The sequence below is a fragment of the Eumetopias jubatus genome, unplaced genomic scaffold (assembly GCF_037043125.1).
Source record: "Eumetopias jubatus isolate StellerSeaLion01/CBP00866 unplaced genomic scaffold, mEumJub1_p1.0 scaffold_11, whole genome shotgun sequence".
In the NCBI taxonomy this organism is placed as follows: domain Eukaryota; kingdom Metazoa; phylum Chordata; class Mammalia; order Carnivora; family Otariidae; genus Eumetopias; species Eumetopias jubatus.
In genome coordinates, this window is record NW_028274817.1 from 27,232,350 (window position 1) to 27,258,527 (window position 26,178).

A 26,178-nucleotide genomic window follows, 5' to 3' on the forward strand; every position below is an offset into this window, starting at 1 on the left:
CTCTCACTGGTAAGTCAAGATGAGTTCAAGTTTGTGGAAGGTGAAGGCAAGTGTGTGCTGCTGGCGTGCCGGCGGGCTTTCCTAACCCCTAATCCTCTACTTCCACTTTTTTAAAAAAGATTTTATTTATGTATTTGAGAGAGAGAGAGCACACAAGTGGGCGGAGGGGCAGAGGGAGAGGGAGAATCAGACTCCCTGCTGAGTAGGGAGCCCGAAACAGGGCTCGATCCCAGGACCCCAGAATCACGACCTGAGCTGAAGGCAGACGCTTAACTGACTGAGCCGTCTAGGCGCCCTCTACCTCCACTTTCTATTGCCTACTTAGTTAATCCTTAATATCTTGACATACATTCCAGCACATTCTACCTCTGAACATAACTGATTTCTCATCTGCAATTTGAAAAAAAGAGATATGCACACTTGAATACATGACACAAACAAACAAGGCCTGAATAATTATTTGCGATCCACTGTCCTGGAATAGTCAATTGAATCAGGTTTGCCTGCTCTCTAGATCATTGCAGAGATGAACATTTCCAAGAAAGCAAGACGTCTGCTTTTCTATCTCTAGATCGTCATAATACCGCAAGGTATTTGGAACATAACAGGAGCGTAACTAATACCTGTAAAGAGATCATTCATGTATTGGGAAAGTATCAAAAAACACATACAGTGAAAAGTTTTCCTGAGAAACAGTCTGACCCAAATAGAATCATGTAGAATTCTGTAACATCATGCCTCTGGTGACCCATGTCAATGCCTCTTGGAACACCTTCGATTTCAACCGCAGTTGTGATGAACAGTTCCAAGAGAGGTCAGAGAAATTCCTTCTAGCAGCTCTTCCAGCATACTTTGAAGGCTTTCTGCTTTCTAACCCAAAGTCTTCTCTTATGCCTCTTAGGCCGGGAACAAATGCAGCCCAGAAGTAAACTTGAAGGAACTCTCCCAGGGACAACACTCAACCACTGGAGGACGGGAGGCAGTGAATAAATCATTCACCCATCTTTACAGGGAGAGATTATTCTGGGGAGTATTTTGTATAATTTTCAGGAGGTCCCAGTAAAACTGAGCCCCTCCTACTGACATCAATGACTTAAAAATGCACTGTTGTAGTAATTTTCGTTTCCTGTCTTATTCTCCCTACACTCTCAGTTTGCTTTCTGGAACCACCTCCCAAAACACACCTTGACACATGTCTTTGGCAAATGCTTTCCTTTCAGGAGAAACTAAACTAAGACATGTTTTATCAGATTATAACAGAAATATTTGTTTTACCACTTATTAGCTCTGGGGCCATGGACAACTTAACTAAACGTCCCGGAGTATCAGTTTCTGCAACTGTCAATGGACATAATAATAGCACTTAACTCACATGGTTTTTGATAAATATTACATACAATATCATATGTAAGATGCTTACCAGGATGCCTAGCCTATGTAAGTGATCAATAAAATAATTATAAATACCATTATGCATTTAAATAAGTAGCCCATTTACAGATTAAATCGGTGATAGTCTCATAACACTCCCCTAACCACATAACTCATATATACCTAGCCTAGACTGGATGATATTCCCATTCCCCTACATTCTTCTAAGCCTTCCTCACAAAGGATGCCTAGCACAAAGGAAGATTTGGTCCATATTCAAGTGCTTCTTCAAACTCTGACGAGGATGCCTGACAAACACAGAGTCAATATCATAGCATGACATTTTGAAATTTGACTGACCATGAGACACCACAGTGATTATGGTAGCATCCATGAGGGGAATCAGATTAGACTAGAAAATTGGACTGTAGGAATTCTCTATATTCCACTAATCAGGAAGGGTCCTCAAGCGGTAAGATTGGTATTTCCAGCATAATGAGCAGTGAGTCACAATAAGCAAGTCTTTCATTCAGAGGCAGACACTGAACATACAAGTAACTGGATCAGAGTCACAAGAGTGAATCCTTAGGAGAGACTTTTGTCATTCTGCAGAGAAAAAAAAAAGGTTCTGTGTTGTCTTCATGAGCTACTTATACAGATTTTGATGCAGGTCATTAGCAACAGAAGAAAAATAACAAGATATCCATTGAATGAACAAACTGTGTCCAAGTTGAGAATACAAAATGAAAAAATCAGAAAAAAATGAGCAAAGCAGATGAGACAGCATTTGAACAATTTCTAGAATAGCATAAGTATTCAGAGGGCACAGTTGTTTTTCAGTTTGTGATGCATGGAAGCACATGTGGAACTAGATGTGGATTAAGACTGTACATCCCACCATCTTCATATAATGCAACAAGGAAAATGTTAACATGTGTACAACATACTAGGAGTAGTGAATGAGACTGATCTTTCCTTCATCTTACCCAGAAGGTCCCATATAAAAAATATCAAATCAAAGCAAATTGACAACAAAAATCTGCTAAATTCTCACACACACTCCCTTATTCTAAATGTACTTGCTAAAATGTCATCTTTTAGGTTTATTTTTATTTATCAATACTTCACCAGAACACCAGAATACTAGACACACTCATAGAAATCCTTTCCCATTGCAGTAGAGCTTTTACACCTTTTTCATATAGGTACAAACAGGGGTCAAATAGAGGGCTTACGCCAATCTCAGAGAGAACATGTCAACATCTATATTATATATATATATATATAATATATATATAATGTCCTTCCAAAGATTTCCATGTCCTAATTGCCAGAACCTATGAATGTTAAATTACATGGAAAAGAGAAATTAAGGTGGTAGATGGAATTAAGGCCACTAATCAGGAGCTAACCTTAAAATAAAAAGATTATCCTGAATTATCTGGATGGGCCTTATGTGATTACAAGAGTTCTTAAATGTGAAAGAGAAAGAAGAGTCAGTTTCAGAGTAATGGAATGTCAAAAAGGCTTAAACAGAAATTGCTGACTTAGGAAAAAAAAGGGGGCCAGAGAGCTAAAGACTGTGGGAAGCCTTTAGAAGCTGGAAACCACAAGAAAAGGTGCTTCCCTAAAAGCTCTAAGAAAAAATATAGGCCAGTTGACAGCTTCATTTTAGCCCAGTGAGACCCAGTTCAGACTTCTGACCATCAGAACTCTAAGATAAAACATTGTTGGGTTAAGCCACTAAGGTTGTGGTAATTTGTTACAGCAGTTACAGGATAGTAATGTAATACCCTTGACCAAAAAAGGTACAGGCACAAAATAATTCACTCCTTGAGACTAAAAGAAGGAGACATATCTTATGGTGGCTTTCAAGTTATTCCCAACAAAAGAAATATGTATTTCCGAGTGCAGGTCCTCCCAGAGCACTATAATGATACTTATGTAGTGTTATCAGAGAGGCATAAAAAGGGCTTCTTACAGAAAAATGATTTTTTAACAGCCTGACACATTACATAATGTTTACTATACAAAGTATTGAGATGAAGAAGTCCTGTACTCTAATAGAAACAACTCAACTGAGGAAAGAGAAATTAACTCCATACTTTTCAAAAGGGAATATACACATTCCCATAATTCCAAATGTTAGGAAAATCACACACACAAAAAAAAAACCCACACTACAAACATAATGCAAGTACCTAGAATATTAGTTTTACTAGAATGGGAAAAACATGAACACATCCTTTTTATACTAAACCACTTAAAGTGTTTAAAAATAAAACAGATTTTTATATTTCAAGACAAAACAAGAAGTATCTCACAGGTAAAGATATATACTTCTATGAGATCCCACAGACTCCCTGGTGTATCAGTTGACTTTTCCTTTCATTTAGACAACTTGTAGAAATACTGAAATCATTATCTCCTATTTTTAATTTCTCTCATGTGTGTATACTTGAAGTGGTCAAATAGATTGCAAACTCCTAAGGTCAAGGACTGTGCCTTCTTTTTCTTTGGCATGACAGTCCCTATGGAAAAGCTTCAGGTCAAAGTTGCTTTGGGAAATTTTAATTCTTCGCAATAGATCCAGCTTTTAAAGGTGAGACCTATTCCAGATGAATAAATGATGAGCCACAAACAGATTTAACAATGTTTATATCATTATAAATAGTGAAAGGGACATACTGAAAGAATGCATGGATATTTATGCCCTGTCATTTCATTATGCAAAATGTGCTTAGAGCAGATCTTAGCTAGCCAATTGGGCTGACAAAAAAATGAGACAGGAAAGCATACATCAAGACAAGATGTTCCACAAAGCTGTATGAGAATTTTCCAAAGAACAGGAAATGCTGTTCTTTGCTTCCCCTGTTGCCTCCTGTCTGTCCTTTCAAGACTGATCTCAGAATTCAATGGTAAAAACAAAAATAATCAGGAAGTGTTCAGAAGACTACTGAAACACTAATTTGTTAGGAGTGGAAGATTTTCCACTTCTTAACACTACGCTTTTCAGATCCTGGACTTTCCTTGCATTTTTACTGAAGGCTACTAACTAGTACTATCAGCAGAATGATACATAATTATTTTCCCAGATATCTAGTCAATTGACCTTCCCTTTTTCTGGGTTTATGACATGAAGCCAAAACAAAACAACTGGTAGAAAGTAATATCAATCAACTGGCTGTTCTGAAAACATGGAATGAAAAACATATTTATATGTTTATATAAATAAACACACACACACACACACACAACTGTATACATTGAATATTTGAATTTGCATCATGGGGCCAAGGTGGTTAGGTCTCAAAAAAGATATGAAATATGCAACTTATCCTCTTGTTCCCTATCAATTTCTTAGTGCCTCATTAACTACTTGTGCCCTGTATATCTACCTCGTGGTGCTCCCATTCTCTTCCTTCACATTACCCATACTTTCCCATGCCTCAAGTAGGAGCTTCTGCTTTCAGCTGCATATCAGGTTCTCTGACAAACAATCTCTAATATTAGCATGCTGGAAGTATATCCGAGAACACTCTTTGGATCAATACCGGTTGAAGGGAAGGGAATGAAGGAAGCAGTATTAGACAGAGAAGTTGAGATGCCAGGGAGGGCCAACAAAGATCTCAGTGAAATCCATTAATACTGGCAGGGAAGAATAGTAGGGTAAGAGTCTTTATACCCCTTTGATGATCAGTCTTTGATATGAACTGCCCCTTGGGTGAGGAATTTTCTTCCCTTCTCTGAGAAGCTAAGAGAATATAAGTCCTTCATTCCTGAGGCGATCCTGAGTAGGACAGAATAGTGTCTATGATCCTCTCCACACAGGGACCACATTATTGAAAAACTTAATTAAAATAGATTTCTCCTAAATATCCACCAGCACCACAAAAAAAGTTGAAAACACAAGATTCCTTGACATGACCCTTAAGCAATATTAGCATCTTCCTGACCCCATGACAAACTAGCAGAAGAGAAAACTTGAAACGCTAACAGTATTGAGTGGATTTTGCAACAAGAATGTCCACTGTGCCATATCTAGGGTTCTGGATCAAGGCCATACAATATTCAAGAGAAATAGACAACGTTAGAGAAATAGAATCTAGTGTATTACTGCACTTTGGTAGAGATAGAGTAACTGACAAGAGAGTATCAAGTAACCACGTAGCCAGAACTCCCTATGTAGCATATCCACGTTTTTAAAAAGATAGAATGAGAGGGGGTACCTGGCTGGCTCAGACGGTAGAGCATGTGACTCTTGATCTGGGGGTCATAAGTTTGAGACCCATGTTGGGTGTACTACTTAAAATCTTTTAAAAAAAGATAGGATGAGGCTCACATTAATGATTTTAAGATGGAAAAAGGACATCCATAATCAGGTACAAAGAGGGACAGAGGGCTCTAAAAAACTTCAGGAGGCCATGACCTCCATGACAGCCACCACGGTTTCACCAATGCCTCTACTTTCACCCATGTTTATGGTCTCATGTGAATTTCTTTTTATTTTCAACATATGATAGGATTTTTTTAAAGATTAAAGATTCTGATAGGTGTGCAGTGATATTTCATTGTGGGTATTTTTTTAAGATTTTATTTATTTATTTGACAGAGAGAGACACAGCAAGAGAGGGAACACAAGCAGGGGGAGTGGGAGAGGGAGAAGCAGGCTTCCCCCCGAGGAGGGAGCCTGATGTGGGGCTCGATCCCAGGACCCCAGGATCATGACCTGAGCCAAAGGCAGATGCCCAAAGACTGAGCCACCCAGGCGCTCCTCATGTGAAATTCTTATGATTAGCTAGGGAAGGAGGAAAAAGGTCAAGACAGGATCATACATAGGTCAATTAGGTATTTGGGAATAGTCACAAAATTAATAAGGTCTACACTGAAACTCCACGAAAGGGTGGCTATGAAAGACAGTGGTGAGGAGAAAACTTCCCAGTGCATACAGCTCGATGTGGTACACCTAGTCATTCGCTGTCTGTGGAATTAGAAGTATACTGCAGTAAGGATGTACATGGATTCATGGACAGTAGCAGATTGCTTCACTACTTGGCCTAAGTAATTTAAGAAGAAGATAGTCTAGAATATTAAGGAAAAGGATGTCTGGGGATAGGGCATTGTATTCCTGTGGAAATAGGTATAGGTTGTTAAGATCTCTATATAGTACTTCAGTGCCCACCAGAAAGCATCTACCAAAGAAGAGATATTAAACACTAAAATACAATCACTTGACCATTCTATGTCAGTTTCTGTTATTGGCTATCACAGAGCTAAGAGAATAGAATATAGAATAGCCCTGGGAAAACTGATAAAGTCTATGCTTGAACCAACAGAATGTGTTGTCCCTCTCTATACCTGATCTAGCTACTGCATTTGCCAAATATCCAACCCTCAGGCAACAGAGAACAACAATGAGCTCTCGATTGGATATCATCTCTGGAACAGATCAACAACCCACTTGGTGGCAGGTTGGCTACATTAAAATACCTTCAGCAATTCTTCACCCTGAATGTAATTGATATATATTCTGGGTTTAGGTTCTCTTGCCTATATGCAGGAGCTCAAAACATCACTATTTTCTGAAGGATTACAGATGATTTGATCTATGGAGACTGAGTACTGCTAACACTGCATTGGATCAAAGGGCCTACGTTATAGCACTGTAGGTATGGCAGCAAGAATCGACCATGGGATGGACTGGTATTATAATGTACAATGCCACTATTAAGCTGATGTCCTGATATAAGAATGGAATAACCTGGTGAAGACATTGGTGAGATACCAGAGCAGAGGAGGCAATGATAGCCTTAAATAAATCACATGTGTATAGTGCTGAATCCCCAATAGCTAGAACACATGAGTCCAAGAAGTAAACGGTAAAAGTAGGATTGACCCTAGTTAATGTTACTCTCGACGACCCATTTAAGAAGTATGTTCTTCCTGTTACCACACTTAGAATCTGCAGATTTAGAAGTTGTTTCATGGAGAGTAATGTTTGAATAGGCGAAATAAAAAGTATCCCATATAAATTCAAGCTATGGCTATATCCCAATCATGGTAGGTTCTTTCTGCCAAGATGTCAGCAGTAAGGTAAAACAGTCAACAATCTGGAAGGGATAATTCACCATGACCTGCAGGTGGAGGTAAGGCTTCTTTATTCAATGGGGGCAAAGAAAACTATGTGTGGCACCCAGGCGATCCTTTTCATAATCTTTTGGGATGTCCTTGCCTGGTTTTGAACATAAATGGACAAATACATTAGCCACAGACAAAAAAGTACATGAGATAGACACCTAAGGATAAGGGTCTGTATCACCCAAGAAAGCAATCAAACCCAGCAGAGGTACTAGTCTGTGATAAGCAGAATCTAGATATATGGTGATAGAAGAGAACAATTAGTAGAAGTTACGACCTTGGGACCAGTTGTACTGGAAGCAGCTCTATTTCATCCAAATTACTATTATCTTACACGTTTCCCCCAGGAAAAGAGGTCCATCGGAATCCAGGAGTTCAATGGCATCATACAGCATAAGAGTGTAAACTATATGTGGATCCTGGGGTGCAATAACCAAATTCCCCCACTAACCCCAGGAAAGCTAGAACTTTCATTATCCCAGCCACTCAGAGTGGTCTCAGCTGTGTCCTTCTAGTTCACTCAGTGTGACTGAAGAGAGCCATCCCGCCGAAGGTTGTGTGGCGTTCCCAGGGAAGCCTGCATATACTCACTGCTTATTGTGGTGAATAGAACTCTTGGCCCTTGCCCAATGGAAGATAACTCTGAAAGGTCATTTCCACCTCCAGAGACGGCCATACAATTGGATGAAGACTTTCTTTCAAACACATCACAGCTCAACTTCGCCATCTGTCTGATACTGAATCTTTCACTCTCAAACTGCTTTGGCCATAATACTCCTCCTCAATTAGTTTTCTGCAAGAAACTCTTCATCTTACACACTGATTTCTGCACAATTCTACCTGTCATAGCTATAAGGTGACAGGAATGTAACACAGTCAGTTAGATGAATCCTAGCAAGACTTTGACTCTGAAGTGAATAACAAGAGAAGACAAACTTCTAGCATGCTATCCATTTTGTTTGCATAGGTGATATCGGAGTTTGCAGGGGTACCCATACGCTCAGTGAGGTCGGTGGTATATTTCTACAAAGTAATTGTGAAAAACTAGCCTCAAGTCTCTAACCATCAATAATTAGTGCTCCCAATAATTTTTAAAACTGCCTAATAAACTTCAAACAATTCCTTTTCTTCTTAGAAGCAGGGTGGATTCTGTTGTTTGCGAGAGAAAACTCCAGCTGACATTACTTGGTACCATAAATGCTTATAGGCCACAGAGCCTTAGAGAAATGGGCTTTAGGGATAGGTTGTTTGAACTGTCTGCCTTTTAATAAAAAAAGATTCTATTGGTATTAGAGAATGAGGCTTTATTAGTCCATTGCAAGAACTTGCAAAATGGAAGTTAAATGACAACTTATACTTAGTGGTAATGAAGTATCTGATGAAGGCAAGGCTTAGAAGGATTTAACAGCTCCTTCTGAAGAACAGGAAAATGTACATAAATATGACTCGAACTCTTGGATAGCCTGTCTGGCTATAAGGTCATGATAAACTTTAACAAAGGAAGTGACATGGCCAGGATTGTATATTACCATGTCAGGTCATCATTATATGCATTTCTATAATGAAATTTATAAAATCTGTTATCCTCTGCAGCCGTGGGATGATATAAACAAAAATTACATTCACAGTATGATCTCCTGGCTCACTTATTTCAGTGTCCATGTAAATTTCTCTAATCTCTCATGTAAAAATTAGGGTACTTGCTAGGAAACAATGTAACTCCTAAGAATTAGAATTCGGAATGTGGCAGAGAAAATGCTGTACTCCTCAAACCATTTCCTCTGCCTTCCATATATACAAGAATACTACTTTCCTAGCTCCCTTGCAATTATATATGGCCATTTTATCCTCGTGGCCAATGGAATGAGGGTAAAATTATGCATTGCCCTTCTACTTCTGGGCCTGACTTCTAAAATCTTGTGTGCTATCCTTCCTTTCTTTCTTCCTACCCCCTGCCTTCCCTGCTTCCTTCCTTCCTTCCTTCCTCCCTTCCTTCCTTCCTTCCTTCATCTTTTCATTACTCTCTCATATTACTCTCTCAAATCCACATAGAAAGAAATATATTTGAAGCCACTAGCTGAATGGAGAAAAAAATCCCTGCATTGCCACTTGAGTAGAGCCACCTAAAAGGGCCACCCATCAGAAATTGGACTACAAAAGAAATAAGAAAATATAAAACTTTTGCTTTGGCTAAGCCACAGGAATATGGGGGTTACTTGGTAAAGAAGGTTCAGAATAATGACGTTAAATAATACAATATGAGGCTACAATGTCTGCACAGTCAGATTGAAGAATACTTTAACTTGACTACGGTGTATTTCCCATTCTTACCTTTTACAAATAAGAGTGTTTCCTAAAGTTACATACATTCCATTAAAAATATATAAAGTATGGAGGGATGGGCAGATAATCGGCATTTTAGTTCAGGGGACACTAAGGAAGTGATATCAGCACCTACTATAGAATAATGCTTATTATCCAGACATCTTGGATTTTGAATTGGATACACTGCTTGAACTACAGTCAACAACCCTAGCTGAGGGGTACGGAAAAAAATCTATGGCAAGACAATTTTAATTTTCACCAATCTTATTTTATCTCCCTGGGGCTCGGCATCACTTATATTATGGGGAACTCACAAGACTATTCTTGGCTGATGGAATGTGGATTGGACTGGTCTATACAAATTTCAAGACTAATCCCTAAAATCTCTTGAGATTCAACTCTCTCTCTCTACCATGTCCATACTGAATAGATGTGAAGAACTTTCTAGATGGCAGAACTCCATGATGCAATGAGTTCAGACCCTTGTATCATCACTTAGAGAAGAATTATCCATAAATGTGATATTTTTAAAAAATTCTGTATATTATTAAGCCACTGAGATTAAATAATTTACTTGTTCCAGGGCCTAGCATTAATGATAATGAATAATACAGAAACAAATAAGAGGATTCAGATGATTCATAAAACCCTAGACCTCAAAACCTCACTAAAGAGAATGTACAAGGGTTGAGATTACCTTTGACATCCAAAGACCAGTAAGATTCCCTTGCCAGCAGAAGAAATCCTTCTGCCAATCAACCTTGCTTAAAGAATCCTATAACAACATCTCCCGAGGCAGTAACATTGCACATGGATGCCAATTACCCTTACGGCCCACTGCGAAGAACCTACATGCCCACTAAAATTCTACCTAAAGTCAGATCACAGAATGTGCAATGTGATGAATTTTAAGGACAAATCTTGGATCAAAAAGATTATATATCACAAAAATTTCAAGAGACTTAATTTTTTAGCTAATTTCTGGGGCACAGGTGTGGAAATGTATTCTGAGGATGAGGGATGAGAGAGGAACACCATCTTCCTCAAGATAAATTTATTTCAAATGAAAGATAAATTTATTCCTATAGATTAATTTACCAGAAAAATTAGATTAAAGTACAAAGACTTATGTCATTATCAATGAGTCTGAGCCTTGGAGAAAAGAAATTACTAATGTCTTTCAGGGAACAGTGGACACTAGCAATGAGCAGAATACCCACACTGGCACCTTCACTCATGGGGAGATAGCACATAGGAAAATTCGTGGGATTCCTACTCATACCAAAATAAAAATAAAACTGCCTAGGGGAATCAAAGTGATTAATAACACCATCAAATTATTGAACTATATACATCTTTTCCTATCTTCATTTAAATCAACCCTTTGACCTGTATATAAAACAAAGTCATCTGGATAAAGAAGAATAAAATATATACATCTACATATATGTGTGTGTATATATTTAAAGATTTTATTTATTTATTTGACAGAGAGAGACACAGGGAGAGAGGGAACACAAGCAGGGGGAGTGGGAGAGGGAGAAGCAGGCCTCCCACGGAGCGGGGAGCCTGATATGGGGCTTGATCCCAGGACCCCGGGATCATGACCTGAGCCGAAGGCAGACGCTTAACGACTGAGCCACCCAGGCGCCCCAAGAATAAAATATATTTTTTAAAACATTTTATTTATTTGACAGAGAGAGAGAGCACGAGCAAGGAAAATGGCAGGCAGAGGGAGAAGCAGGCTCCCCGCAGAGCAAGGAGCCCGATGTGTGGGTCAATCCAGGATCATGAACTGAGCAGAAGGCAACTGCTTAACAGACGAAGCCACCCAGGCGCCCCAAGAAGAATAATATATTTTAAGCTTAATCAGATGGTGACTCGAAGAGCAGCTACAAATTAGACAAGTCAATTTTCTAGAACAAATTATTATAATCTCTAGCACATGGTATACAGCCATAGTGCTGGCAAATAATTTTTTATCATACCAACAGAGAGGAGAAAAAAATAAGTTACCTTTCACCTGGTAGGTATAGTATTAAACATTCACCATCTTGCCCAGGGGCATATTAACCCTCCAGATTTGTGCTATAATTTAGTCCATAGGAACATTGATCATTTATTCATGTTACAGGACATCACACGTGTTGAAACTCTGGTGACAGTATGGTAATAGGACAGGGTGAGCAGAAAGGATCAGTTACCTTAGGATAAACTGGTCCAACACATGCTCATCAGAATGTAGGATAAATCCCATGAAAGCCTGGGAGATTAAACACGGATTTTACTTTTTACTAGGGGCCTAATGGCCTGATACATTATGTGACAGTCCTTCTAAAGTGAAAGACAAGTCCCTCCACCTTGTGCCACTATTGTTTAAAAAAGAAGTACAATACTTAATGACACTATTTACATAAATTGAATATATCAAGTAACTTATATGGATTTGGAGAGAGATTAAAGAAAAAATATTGGAGGACCTCCAGGTGCTCCATACTACAGTATTGTGGAAGCATCTTTCCCACATGGCTACAATGTCCAAGAACATCCAATTTTTTTAAATTTATTTATTTGAGAGAGAGAGAGCAGAAGCAGGGGGAGAGGGAGAGGGATACAGAGAAGCAGACTCCCCACTGAGCAGGGAGCCCGACGTAGGGCTCGAACTCAGGACCCTGGCATCATGACCTGAGCCTAAGGCAGATGCTTAACTGACTGAGCCACCCAGGCGCCCCTACGGAAACCATTTTTGACTTAATGGTTGATTGGGCTAGAGACTTAATGCCTCACAATGAAATACCTTCTTAACATAACAGCCATCACAAATCATATATACCAAGAAGGATCACATTATGAAGTGAACGAGGTCTTGAAGGATTACACGCAGAGACACACATGAGTTGCTGAACAACAACAGCTGGCTTACCAGGCCAGTACGCCTATTTCCATCACACTGACATCAATTCTTATAACTACACCTGTGGACTCAATGCGGAATGCCTCAAGACAGGAGGGGAAAAAAATAAAGATTCAAATAAAGGTGCAATGCAAATATGTTGGCCCCTTCCTAATGTGTATTTCCCCAAAATTTCAGTCCCACCCAATGGTGACCCCAAAGAACAGTGGAGAAAGAAACTCCTCTCCATTCTCAAACTTGAACAATAATACCATCATCCATGCTGCTTATAAGGAGAGAGGACCAGAGAGATGGAACTACACTAATTAATGGGTGGCAAATAATGCTTTGGTCATATTGTTTGTGACTTAGTCATATCGTCAGGGATTAGAAGATTAGTAAAAAAGAAGTCTGTAGAAAAAGTATCTAGGGGCATGTGGGTGGCTCAGTTGGTTAAGCATCTGCCTTCAGCTCAGGTCATGATCCCAGGGTCCTGGGATCGAGTCCTGCATCAGGCTTCCTGCTGAAGGGGGAGCTTGCTTCTCCTTCTCCCTCTGCCTACTTGCGCATGCTCTATGTCAAATAAATAAGTAAAATTATTTGTTTTTGTATTTTTTAATATATATATATTTTTATTATGTTATGTTAATCACCATACATTACATCATTAGTGTTTGATGTAGTGTTCCATGATTTACTGTTTGCATATAACACCCAGTGCTCCATTCAGGACGGGCCCTCTTTAATACCCATCACCAGGCTAACCCATCCCCCCACCCTCTCCCCTCTAGAACCCTCAGTTTGTTTCTCAGAGTCCATAGTCTCTCATGGTTCGTCTCCCCCCCCGATTTCTCCCCCTTCATTTTTCCCTTCCTGCTATCTTCTTCTTCTTCTTTTTTTTTTAAATATAATGTATTATTTGTTTCAGAGGTACAGGTCTGTGATTCAACAGTGTTCCATAATTCACAAAATTGTTTTAAAACAAGTATCTAAATTGGCATTTGATAATTTGCAAAACTATGAATACATCTGTGTCCTTTTTGATTACTCACCAAAAAACATATCTTTACATAAAAAAGTGTCAATAAGCCACTGGACAAGATGATAGTACACACAGATGATGGTCTCCTTCCCTAGTCTCAATGTTTTGTATAGGAGGTCAAGAATAAAATGGCCATAGTAGCAGATACAATAAACTGCCTAATCTCATCTTGCTGAGTTAAATACTGCTTTTGTTTAGATTCTATTCAAGTTATTGATTGCTGCATAAAATGTCACACTAAGACTTAGTGAATTAAAATAACAATAATTTACCTCACAAATTTGCAATTTGGGCATGGATATAGGCAGTAACTTCCACTTTGTTTGAATCAGTATTAGCTGAGGAGCTCAAATAAGAAATGGAAGATTCAATTCCAATATGCTATATGCATGACTGACAATTGCAACTGACTCTTAGCTGGAAGCTCAGCTGAGCTGAAATTTGAGGGCTTCAATTCCATGGACTGCTTGGCTTCCTCATAGCATGATTACTACGTTCCAAAAGTGAGCATTCTGAGAAAAGCGCTCCTTATGACATAGTCTAGGAATGGACATAATACCACTGATGCAATACTATACTAGTAAAGTCAATCAAGTCATCAGCAGAATCAAGAAGGAACACAGATTCCATTTCTGGATGGAGGAGTGAGAAGTCAGTTCTAATAAAGAGCAAATATGATGAAAGATATTATTATGGAAATCGTTGAAGAAACGATTGGGCTCCAGTGCCCAAAGTGGCAAGGGTAGACAACAACTCTGAGTACCAAACCCAGTGCTATTACATCAAATAACCAGAAATGATTGCACTGCCAAGTGGAGATTATTGTATATCTTCCGTCACAGAGACAACAGCAGTATATCCTCACTGGACTAGATCAGGTGAATATGGATTTTTTTATGTTCACACTAGGCTACTATCCAACACCATCCATGAACTCAGTGAGAGCCTTATGTAATATGAAGAAACACAATCTGTCTTCATCAGAAGAAATAAGACCATGAAGGTAAATGTCCAGGAAATTACTGTTTGTACAATGAACCCAATTTCACAGAGGAAGCTAACTAATGAAATTTTGGAGTGACCTAAACGGAAACTTACTATAGAGCCAACTCAGTACCTAGAAATACTCAATATATGGTTTTCTTTTTCCCATTGTCAGATGAAGGATTACCTAAGCCTGTTTTGTTGGTTTACCTCCTTCAAATCCTTATGTCAACTCCATTCTATCAAAAGATAAAGAGATGATCTTAGATGAAGATCTTTACTGATTCATGGCAGTAGAAAATTGGTTGGTCAGGGGGTTAGACATTTGGAATGAAACTGACTTAGGTGTGGTGAAATTTAGAGAAGTCTAAAATATCTTTCTAGGACAGTCTTCCTTGAAAATCTACTTTGAAATTGAAGAATGCCATGTTTAGCCTTAACAATTCTTTCTATCCTGCTTATTTTCTTTAGTACTGTTCAAAGTTTGTCACCATCCAATATACTGAGGAGTAGTTTATTCTATTTACTGCCTTTGCCATCACATTAGAATGTTTCTTTTCCTGTATTGGTCACTGATGTACTCTTTGCACCTAACAATGGTAGCTGGCATGTGGAAAATATTCAGGAAATATTTCCTGATTGAATTATCAAAGAGAAATAGGATTTCTGCCACGAAGTGCTGCAAAGGAGACGAATATTTGCAACAGAAGTAATAAAAGATCACAAAACTCCTCATAGATAGGTGATAGATATCTCATCTAGCATGATAGATACTAATGACAGATAATCCCACAAAGAAACATTTGATCGATCATAGCCCTGTGGTATGAATATCTCCCCAAAATTCAAATGCCGCATACTAACCAGCAAAGGTATTGGGAGGTGAGGACTTGGGAGGTGATTAGGTCCTGAGGGCACAAGCTCAACAGAGACTCTGTGCCCCTTCTTCCATGTAAGGATACGAGAAGTCTACAACCCAAAAGAGGGTCCTCACTGGACAGTGCTCACACCATGACCTCAGACGTTCAACCTCCAAAACTGTAATAAATAAATTTCTGTTGTTCATAAGGTACACAGTCTGTGGTACTTTGTTATGACAGCTCAAACAGACTACGACACCTTGTAAAGAATGGGAACCAGCTGATCTGCTAGGCAAAGACAAAGAGAACATGAAGCGTTTAGGGAATAAAGTCAGCCATAAGAAACATTTTATCACACAGCTCTGGAAATGAGTACTGTAGTAACCTTATAGGGTATTTGTGCCTTTAAAATTTAGATCCACGGGGCACCTGGGTGGCTCAGTTGTTAAGTGACTGCCTTCGGCTCAAGTCATGATCCCAGGGACCTGGGATCGAGCCCCGCATCAGGCTCCCTGCTCAGCGGGAAGCCTACTTCTCCCTCTCCCACGCCCCCTGCTTCTGTTCCTGCTCTACCTATGTCTCTCTCTCTCTCAAATAAATAAATAAAATATTTAAAAAATAAAAAATAAATAAAATTTAGATCCACAAAAATTTTTTTTAAGATTTTATTTATTTATTTGACAGCGAGAGGAAGAGAGCATAAGCAGGGAGAGCAGTAATAGGAGAGGGAGAAGCAGGCTCCCTGCAGAGCAAGGAGCCCGATGAAGGGCTCGACCCCAGGACTCTGGGATCATGACCTGAGCTAAAGGCAGACACTTAAACATCTGAGCCACCCAGGCGCCCCCACAAATTTTTTTTAAGGTTTTATTTATTTATTTATTTATTTATTTGACAGTGAAAGCACAAGCAGAGGTAGCGGGAGAGGGAGAAGCAGACTGCTGAGCAGGGAGACAGACGTGGGACTCAATCCCAGGACCCTGGGATTATGACCTGAGCCGAAGGCAGACGCTTAAACCCACTGAGTCACCCAGGCGCCTTTAGTCCACAATTTACAGAACTTTTTTTTTCTCTTAAGTGTCTGACGTAGAAAACAATTGATCGACATCCAAACACCCTGAAGTTAAAATGATGAGAACATTAGGTCTCTCCCTTTAGGGAAAGGGTGAAAGTGTACTCGCTTCTTTGTAGGTTACTTGCATTATATTAAGTAGAACCATATCATTGTTGCTTACAAGAAAAATGATGGAAAGGTATATGGTGTTTCCAGAAACAGCAGAGTAAGGTAGACTACAACAAGATACAGTGAACGTATGCCATGCAGTGCTGCCTAACACCATCTTAGGTAGAGTTTTCCATAAAACAACCACTTTGCCATGGAGAGAAATTCTCTTCTTTAGTATCTTGAGCAGCCACAGTACAAGCTATGTGATCAAATTTCTACTAATCAGACACAACAATGCAAAACTTTTAAATAAACAATGTGTAGAAACAGGTTCTGGGTGAGCATCCCTTTTTCTGCCTTGGATGGGAACATCACTGGTAACACTAACAGTTCCTTTATCAGACAAGTTTTGCAATGTGAGTTTCCAGCTTGCTTTCTATAGTTCTCCAAGAGATTTTGTGAAATACAGACAAAACAGACTTTAATTTTTCCAAGGTAAATCTCTGCTATATATGTTATCCCACGATGATTTGGGGATTATTTGCTTATATCAGTTTATCCTAAAAATATTTACACTCTATGCTGGTAGTACATTAGGTTCAGAGCTATGTCTTCATAGGAGCTTATAGCTTTCAGCAATTTATATTAATTCATCATAAAATTCTATCTATTTTCCACTGAAATTAGTTTCAAACTAACGTTATCCTTGCCATATTTTATATTCTAGTATTTAAACATCCTATATCATTTTGTTTTAGACTTTTTCTTATTATACTTAATTTTTCAAAGTCAAATATGAGTGTACTTGTATTTTTGGAGCAATTTAACTCTTACGTGTATATTATGATCTATACCAAAGTTGGACTTATTCCTGTCGTTTATATATTTTTTCTAGGTATACTGAATTCTTGCTTGAACTTTGTTGGTAATATTGTTTCATCATATACCAGTGTGGTTTTTGTTTGGTTGGTTGGTTGGTTTCCCCATCTAATGTGAAAAGATTATTTCTTTAAAGTTTTTAAGTTTTAGAATTAACATAACTATCATTTCCTAGGACAGCGGTCAGATATATCCTATGGGTGAAGTGAAACTCCAGACCATCATTCTTTTTGTTTTGTTTTGTTTTTTAAACATCATTCTTTTTTGAACACCCATGAATTAAGGATGGTTTTTACATTTTTAGAAGGTATCATATAAATATTGTATATACTTGCATATAATACCCTTGACTGACCTTTGCCTTCCCAAGACAAAAATAATTACTATCATTTTCTTTAAAAGGTTGCTTACCGTGGCTCCTGGGTGGTTCAGTCCTTACGCGTCTGCCTTCGGCTCAGGTCATGGTAACAGGGTCCTGGGATCAAGCCCCACATCAGGCTCCCTGCTCAGCAGGAAGCCTGCTTCTCCCTCCCCCACTCCCCCTGCTTGTGTTCCCTCTCTCGCCGTGACTCTCACTGTCAAATAAATAAATAAAATCTTGTAAAAAAAAAAAAAGTTTGCTTACCATTTTAATAGAGTTAATCTATATCTTCACTCTAAATAAAACAACAACTTTAGCTCACTTTCTCTTCCTTCTATCTTTGTCCTAATTCATTCAACAAATGTGTGTATACAGAGCAACAACTATATATCACCAAAAATTTTGGATATTTTAAAATCTGGGATTTCTATTCCTGATGGCTACGAATTTTAATTTACTTTATAAATTAACCCATGTTTAGACTAAATAACTTCTTTCACCTGTATCATTGATAATTTGTATTTCATGTAACCTATGTTATCTTTTATATATGTACTTTTTATCTTGCCAGAATGAAATTCTGGAAATTTTTCAGAGGGAGTGCATAAGAAGAAAATTTTCTGATTCCTACATATTTCAATCATGTTTGTTAACCTGTCTCCTCCAATGTTTATGTTCCTTTGTATATTTCTCTTTCTTTTATAGACTGTCATAATTTACTTTCTTTGAAGATTTTATTTTATTTATTTTATATTTTAATAGATGTATTTTTTAAGATTTTTTTGTAATTTATTTGACAGAGAGAGAGCACAGACAGGGGGAGCGGCAGAGGGAGGGGGAGAAGCAGATTCCCCGCTGAGCAGGGAGCCCGATGCGGGGCTCGATCCCAGGACCCTGAGATCATGACCTGAACCAAAGGCAGACACTTAACTGACTGAGCCATCCAGGCGCCGCTCTTGGAAGATTTTAGGATTTTCTTTTCATCTTTGCAGTTCAAAAAAATGCCAAAATATATTTGAGTACATATTAAAACAATTATCCCTTACAGTGGACCTCTTTGATGTGAATATTTGGGTATTTTTGATTAACAATGATTTTATTTTTTTAAGGGATTTGTTACTTTTTTTAAAAAGATTTTATTTATTTATTTGACAGAGAAACAGCAAGAGAGGGAACACAAGCAGGGGGAGTGGGAGAGGGAGAAGTAGGCTTCCCGCCGAGCAGGGAGCCTGATGCAGGGCTCAATCCCAGGACCCTGGGATCATGACCTGAGCCGAAGGGAGATGCTTAATGGCTGAGCCACCCAGGCGCTCTTTGATTAACAATGATTTCATTTAAAAAGCCAATAACTTCATTCTATTATAAATTGGATTATTTCTTTTATCCCATTTTTACTGTTCTCCTTTTCTGAAACTATTAAAAACACATTGGGAACTCTGCATAACCTTCTATATGCCTCTAAAATTTTCAATTTTGTTTTCAATCTCTTTTCATTGGAACAAAATAAAAAGTAAGACAGATATGATCCCTGTCCTCACAGAGCTTTTATCCAGTTGCTACAAAGAAAAAAAACCTTATAACACAATGTTCTTTACAACAGAATATAGCTCCTCATCTGTTCACAATGTGTGTTTTTAAAAAATCTCTATTATAAATAAACAGCTCCAATTTCTACTTGGTTTAAAAAAAAAAGATGAGATAAAGAATCAACTGTGGAAAAATATTTAAATAAACAAACAAAGGAGTGTGATTGAAAGTCTGATTTGATAGTTAAGGGGATAACTGAAGAAAGAAGAGTCAGCCAACTAAGCCTGGGACATGTGAAAGGATAATTACTTGGTGGGCTCAAGACCCTATAAGAAGGATTCTATGGCTGAATGAGGAAGAGCAAAGAAGAGATTAGGCCAAGATAAGGTTGGAAATTTAGGCAGGAGCTAGACTATTCTCAGCCTTAAACACTGTAGTAAACAATTTACAATAAATTTTAAGTGCAACTGGTGGCCAAAGAAGGGCTCACCAATTTCAAAAGTCGCTCAGGCTTTTGTCAGGGAAGAGTTGGGACTAGTAAAGGTCAGAAAAATAATAAAGATGGCCGGGATCATAAAATGCAATAAGATAACGTACACACAAAAAGAACGTATGAAACTGCTGGGATTTCTACTGAGAGAAAAAGAAATGAGATTCTTAACATTTTAAAATGTATTATTGTGGGCGCCTGGGTGGCTCAGTTGGTTAAGCGACTGCCTTCAGCTCAGGTCATGATCCTGGAGTCCCGGGATCAAGTCCCACATTGAGTTCCGGGCTTGGCAGGGAGTCTGCTTCTCCCTCTGACCCTCCCCTCTCTCATGTGCTCTCTCTCTCTCAAATAAATAAATAAAATCTTTAAAAAAAGTATTATTGTATAAGATTGGAAGGACATAAGCAAAGCAAGCATTAATAGTAAATAATGAGAAAAAATCAGAACAAACAAAATCAGAATGGTAGAAGAGGAAAAATATTAAAGTCAATAAAGGAAATAGAAAACAAGCCTAATAAGAAATTAAGAATTGTACTTTCTAGCAAACAACAAATGAATATGATAAGCAATATTTTAATTTTTTATAGATTTTTTATTTTGAAGTAATCTCTATACCCAACTTGGGACTCAAATTCATAACCCCGAGATCAAGAGCTTACAAGCTCCAGTACCTGAGCCAGCCAGGAGCCCCCAAACTCTACTTTTCCTATCAATTGCTTCACAGACCACCAGAATGGATTTGTCAATTTATACTGTTATCAATCTCTATCACCCTCCTTATCCCCATACTTTTATCAGCAGTCAGTGACAAAATAAATTTTTTGCCATAATAGATAAAAATTTGCATGCTGTAATTATAATATGTATTTATATAATAAAAACAAAAAACACTTTTTCCATCTATATTGGCCCTTCTAAATTCCTCTTTGTTTAGATGACTATTTCTATTCCTTGTTTCTGTGAATGTTTGATGTTTCTATTAGTTTACTACACTCTTTAATATTAAGGATATTATTCTTTTAACTGTATACAAAAGGAATATTTTCCGATGTTTTAAAACTTCATTTATTATACTCACATTTGAGTTAAGAGGGCATTTTCATATTGTCATTGGATTTTCCTTGTGTCCTTTTTCAGTGCAGAGAACTCTTTAAAATTTTTCTGTTATAATTTCCAGACTGGAGATAATACTCAGAAACTTTCTCCTCATCATAAAAATTTTAAATACCCACCTCAGGGTTCATCTAAATCACTACTTTTATTTACATATAATTCACATAGGATTTATTTTGTGGTGAAGACTTAGGTAGAGGTACATTTTACTCCGTTCAAAATGGCTAACTACTTGTTTCCAAAACCAGTTATTATATGCTTTCTGTACCATGTGACAAAAGAAATACTTCTAGAGCAGCAGTTCCCACTATGTTATGAGAAATGTGATAGGGAAAAACATCAATATATACTTTGACAGGTATTATCAGTTATATACATCTCAAAAGCCTAGAATAACTGAAGTAAAGAAATTATTTTTATCAACAAAGGGGTAGACAGGCCACAGCAACTTTTTTCTAGCTATGACTCCTGAGGCAAGGGAAACAAAACCAAAACTCAACTATTCAGACCATATCAAAATAAAAAGCTTCTACACAGCAAAGAAAACAATCACCCAAACTAAAAGGCAACATATGGAATGGGAGAATATATTTGCAAATGACTTATCTGATAAAATGTTCATATCCAAACTACAAGAAGAACTTACACAACACAATACCCAAAAAAAACAAATAATCCAATTTAAAAAATGGCTAAAGATATGAACAGACATTTCTCCAAAGAAGACATTCAGATGGCCAGAAGACACGAACAGATGTTCATCCTCACTTATCATCATGGAAGTGCAAATCAAAACTACAAAGAGAAATCACCTCACACCTGTCTGAGTAGCTAAAACCAACAACGCAAGAAACAACAGGTATTGGGGAGGATGTAGAGAAAAAGAAACACTCCTGCACTGTTGATTGAAATGCAAACACACACAGCCATTTAGGAAAACAGTATGGAGGTTCCTCAAAAAGTTAAAAACAGAAGCACCCTAAGACCCAGGAATTACACTACTGGCTATTTATCCAAAGAATAAAAAAACACTAACTCAAAGGGATACAAGCACCCCTATGTTGATAGCAGCATTATTTACAATAATCAAGATATGGAAGAAGCACAAGATTCCACCAATAGATGACTGGATTAAGAAGAATGGAATATTACTCAGCTGTGAAAAAGAAAATCTTGCCATTTACAACAACATGGAAGGAGCTAGAGAGTATTAGGCCAAGCAAAGTAAGTCAGAGAACGACAACATATGATTTCACTCATATGTGGAATTTTAGAAACAAAACAATCAAACACAGGGGAAAAAAATAGAGACAAAACAAGAAATAGACTCTTAACGACAGAGAACAATCTTACGGTTACCAGAGGGGAGAAGGATCAGTGGATGGGTTAAATACATGATGGGGATTAAGGACTACGCTTGTCCTGATGAGCACCCAGCGAAGTACGGAATTGTTGAATCACTATATTATACACCTAAAACTAATATAACACTGTACGTTAACTAATTGGAATTAAAATTTAAATTTAAATTAAAAAAAGGGGTAGACATAGCAATATTAGAGAACTCTATTTAAAAGGGCAGGCAATCCATAGAAAACATTCTGAGGAACATTGCTTTACACTGATTTATTTTGCAACTCATACATTTTTGTTCTTGTTAGAAATCTATAGCTATATTTTTACAGAAAACTTTTTATTTTGTTGACTTTTAAACAACAACTAATGCTTTATTTTTAATATTCATTGAAAAAAAGGTGGCTTCATTCCTTTTAACATATTAATATTATGAAACAGGTTAACAACTTTTCTAACATGGCCCTGTCCTTGCTTTTCTGCACTGAATTATACTGCATCATCGCGCATCTGTATTTCAGAATGGGTGAGATAAACTAAGTGAAAAAATTTTTTTTAAAGATTTTATTTACTTATTTGACAGAGAGAGACACAGCGAGAGAGGGAACACAAGCAGGGGGAGCGGGAGAGGGAGAAGCAGACTTCCCGCCGAGCAGAGAGCCCGATGCGGGGCTCGATCCCAGGACCCTGGGACCATGACCTGAGCCGAAGGCAGACGCTTACCGACTGAGTCACCCAGGCGCCCCAAACTAAGTGAAATGTAATTGTGTGTGTGTGTGTAAGAGTCAGAAAGACAGGAAGAGCATTAGCTAGCCAGGATTTGGTATCAGGAATATGGATAAAAAAAACAATTGGGAAATTTTCCATCATTAGCTCTCAAAAGTTTTTAAATAATTTAGGAATTGCTTATTTACTAATAGTTTGAAATAATTTTTAAAAAATTAATGGAATTCTGCATTTCCTTTTATATTTCATTTTAACTACACGTTAGGAATACATAAAAGATAAGGTAAAATTGGGGCGCCTGGGTGGCTCAGTTAGTGAAGCGTCTGCCTTCGGCTCAGGTCATGATCCTAGGGTCCTGGGATCGAGCTCTGTTTTGGGCTCCCTGCTCAGCAGAGAGCCTACTCCGCCCTCCCATTTGTGCTCTCTCTCAAATAAATAAAATCTTTCAAGAAAAAGATAAGGTAAAATCCTTGATACTTTCTTTTCATAACGGACACTTTTTTTTTGAAAGATTTCATTTATTTATTTGACAGAGCGTGAGTGAGCATGAGCAGGGCGGAGAGGCAGAGGGAGAGGGAGAAGCAGGCTGAGCTGGGAGCCCAACATGGGGCTCGATCCCAGGACCCTGGAATCATGACCCAAGCCGAAGGCAGATGCTTAATGATTGAGCAACCCAGGCGCCCCAACAGACACTTTTTTTAACTCTATCAAGAGGTAACAGTCTCCAACTTCACTTTTCTACTCTGTTATTCCCCACATCTCAAGAAGCAAACAGTGCTAAATGATAGGATAAATACTTCCAGATATTTTCTATATACATATGTGGTAGCTAGTCTGCAAAGATGCTCCCATCAACAAACCATATCTTCTCAGTATTCACAACCCTTGTGTAAACCCCACTCTTTGAATCTATGTTGGTCCTATGACTTGCTTTTAACCTATACAATATAACAAAAGTGAGGGTACATGATTTTTGAATCCAGTTCAAAAGATGTAGGACTTCCACATGGATTTCATATGTTTACTCCTGTGAAACTCCATTTCAGTTCCCAGCCCTTTGGAGAAGCTCAACACTCAGAATTGCCATATGTATGTGCTATATTTAACAATCCCAACTGAGTCAAGATTAACTCCCAGGCATATAATTACACCATACTGGATTTCAAAGACCAAGACATGCCTTCAAATGAGTCTAATTTCAGTCACCATTGACTACAAACACATGTGAGAAGGTCAGGTGCGTACCGTGCGAATGAACAATGTTGACCAATAGATTAAATGAGTTTTACACCAATAAAATTAAAACTGACTTTTTTTATAGCGAGAGATTACCAGTTTGGCTCATAAACAGTTTATGAAAATATATTTACATATTTTTGTATGTGTAGAGGGTACACAGTTGGATTGTGCTATAGATCTAGCTTGTTGACTTACTTTTTACATTGATGATATGTCAAGTATATTCCTTTTTTTTTTAAGAAAGATTTTATTTATTTATCTGACAGAGAGACACAGCGAGAGAGGGAACACAAGCAGGGGGAGTGGGAGAGGGAGAAGCAGGCTTCCCACAAAGCAGGGAGCCCGATGCGGGGCTCGATCCCAGGACCCTGGGATCATGACCTGAGCCGAAGGCAGATGCTTAACGACTGAGCCACCCAGGTGCCCTGTCAAATATATTTCTAAGTCTGTCCTTCTACCTATATATTTTACTTTTTTGAAGAACCATATTAATGGTATTAAAAACCAAACAAAGTAGTGTCAGCGTTATTTTAACATTTGTAAAAAAGACATTTGCTTCATACATTTTTTTAAGAATTTAGTTTAGCTAGGAGTTGAAAAATGATTCCCACATCACGATATTTTCAAACTAATGCCCCACTTTCGTCCTAAAAAAAATACACTTACCTGTATTAACTAATGATGCTTCTGTCTACATGGCTCCGGCTACGAAGACAAAGCAGATAGGTCTTCACATTCTTTCCAAAATATTGGAGATAAAAATCACTCTGTATCAGCACTGGACTTTGATACCCTCTACATGCTGTGCGTATGCCTATTTGTGAACAAAACAGACAGCTATGATTACAATCTTTATATTGCGTAAACCATATAGAATTACTGGTCTTTAGTTTAAGGTGAACAAGAATCTTACAATTAATGGCACAAAAAGGGTACTCTAAAGCACAGCTGCTTTTTCTGTTTTATATTCTCACATTTAGTCTCACTCAGACTGGTAGTAGCAGGTGACATATAAAAATCCGAGAACGAGAAATACTCAACTTACCATACCAGTCTCCTAGTTCTAGGAGCAATATTTGCTCAAAAAACCTAAAACATTTATAACTAGTTTTTGTTTCCTTATACTTCCCTTCTCCTGCATTGCTTACCAAAACTTGAAAACAACATTTCTGTTGCACACTGCCTAAAATTCAATAGATGCACAAATGGTGAAGTCAAAAATCAAGAGTCATAGATGAAGAATTTTGATATAATTGAATGTGAAACATCTCATCTCAGGAAAATGGCTTTCCTTTAACACACACAAATTTAATAGCACCGGGTATTCTGAATTGCAAAAAGCAATCTTTGCAAGTATGTGCAAAATCACATACAGTTTGTCAACGTACTGTAACTTTCTTCCATTCAAGAAAGAAATTTTTTCAATTTTTTCCTGGTCCATGTGATACAATTTACACGGAAGAAGTTTATTCCAATGCACAAACACTAAGTTAATAGGCTTGGATATGTAACAACCACCATCCAAATAAAAGTGCAGTGTTCAAAAAGGTGGCAAAATAAAGTTATAAGACAAAGGGAAAACCAAATAAAGAAATAAAATTGGTCACATGTTTCAGAAAGGAGGATAGGTAAAAACAGACAAACAAAACCAAAAAATACAAACACAGAAAAATGAAACCGAAACAGTATTAACCACTGGCAGGTTGCTCTACAAT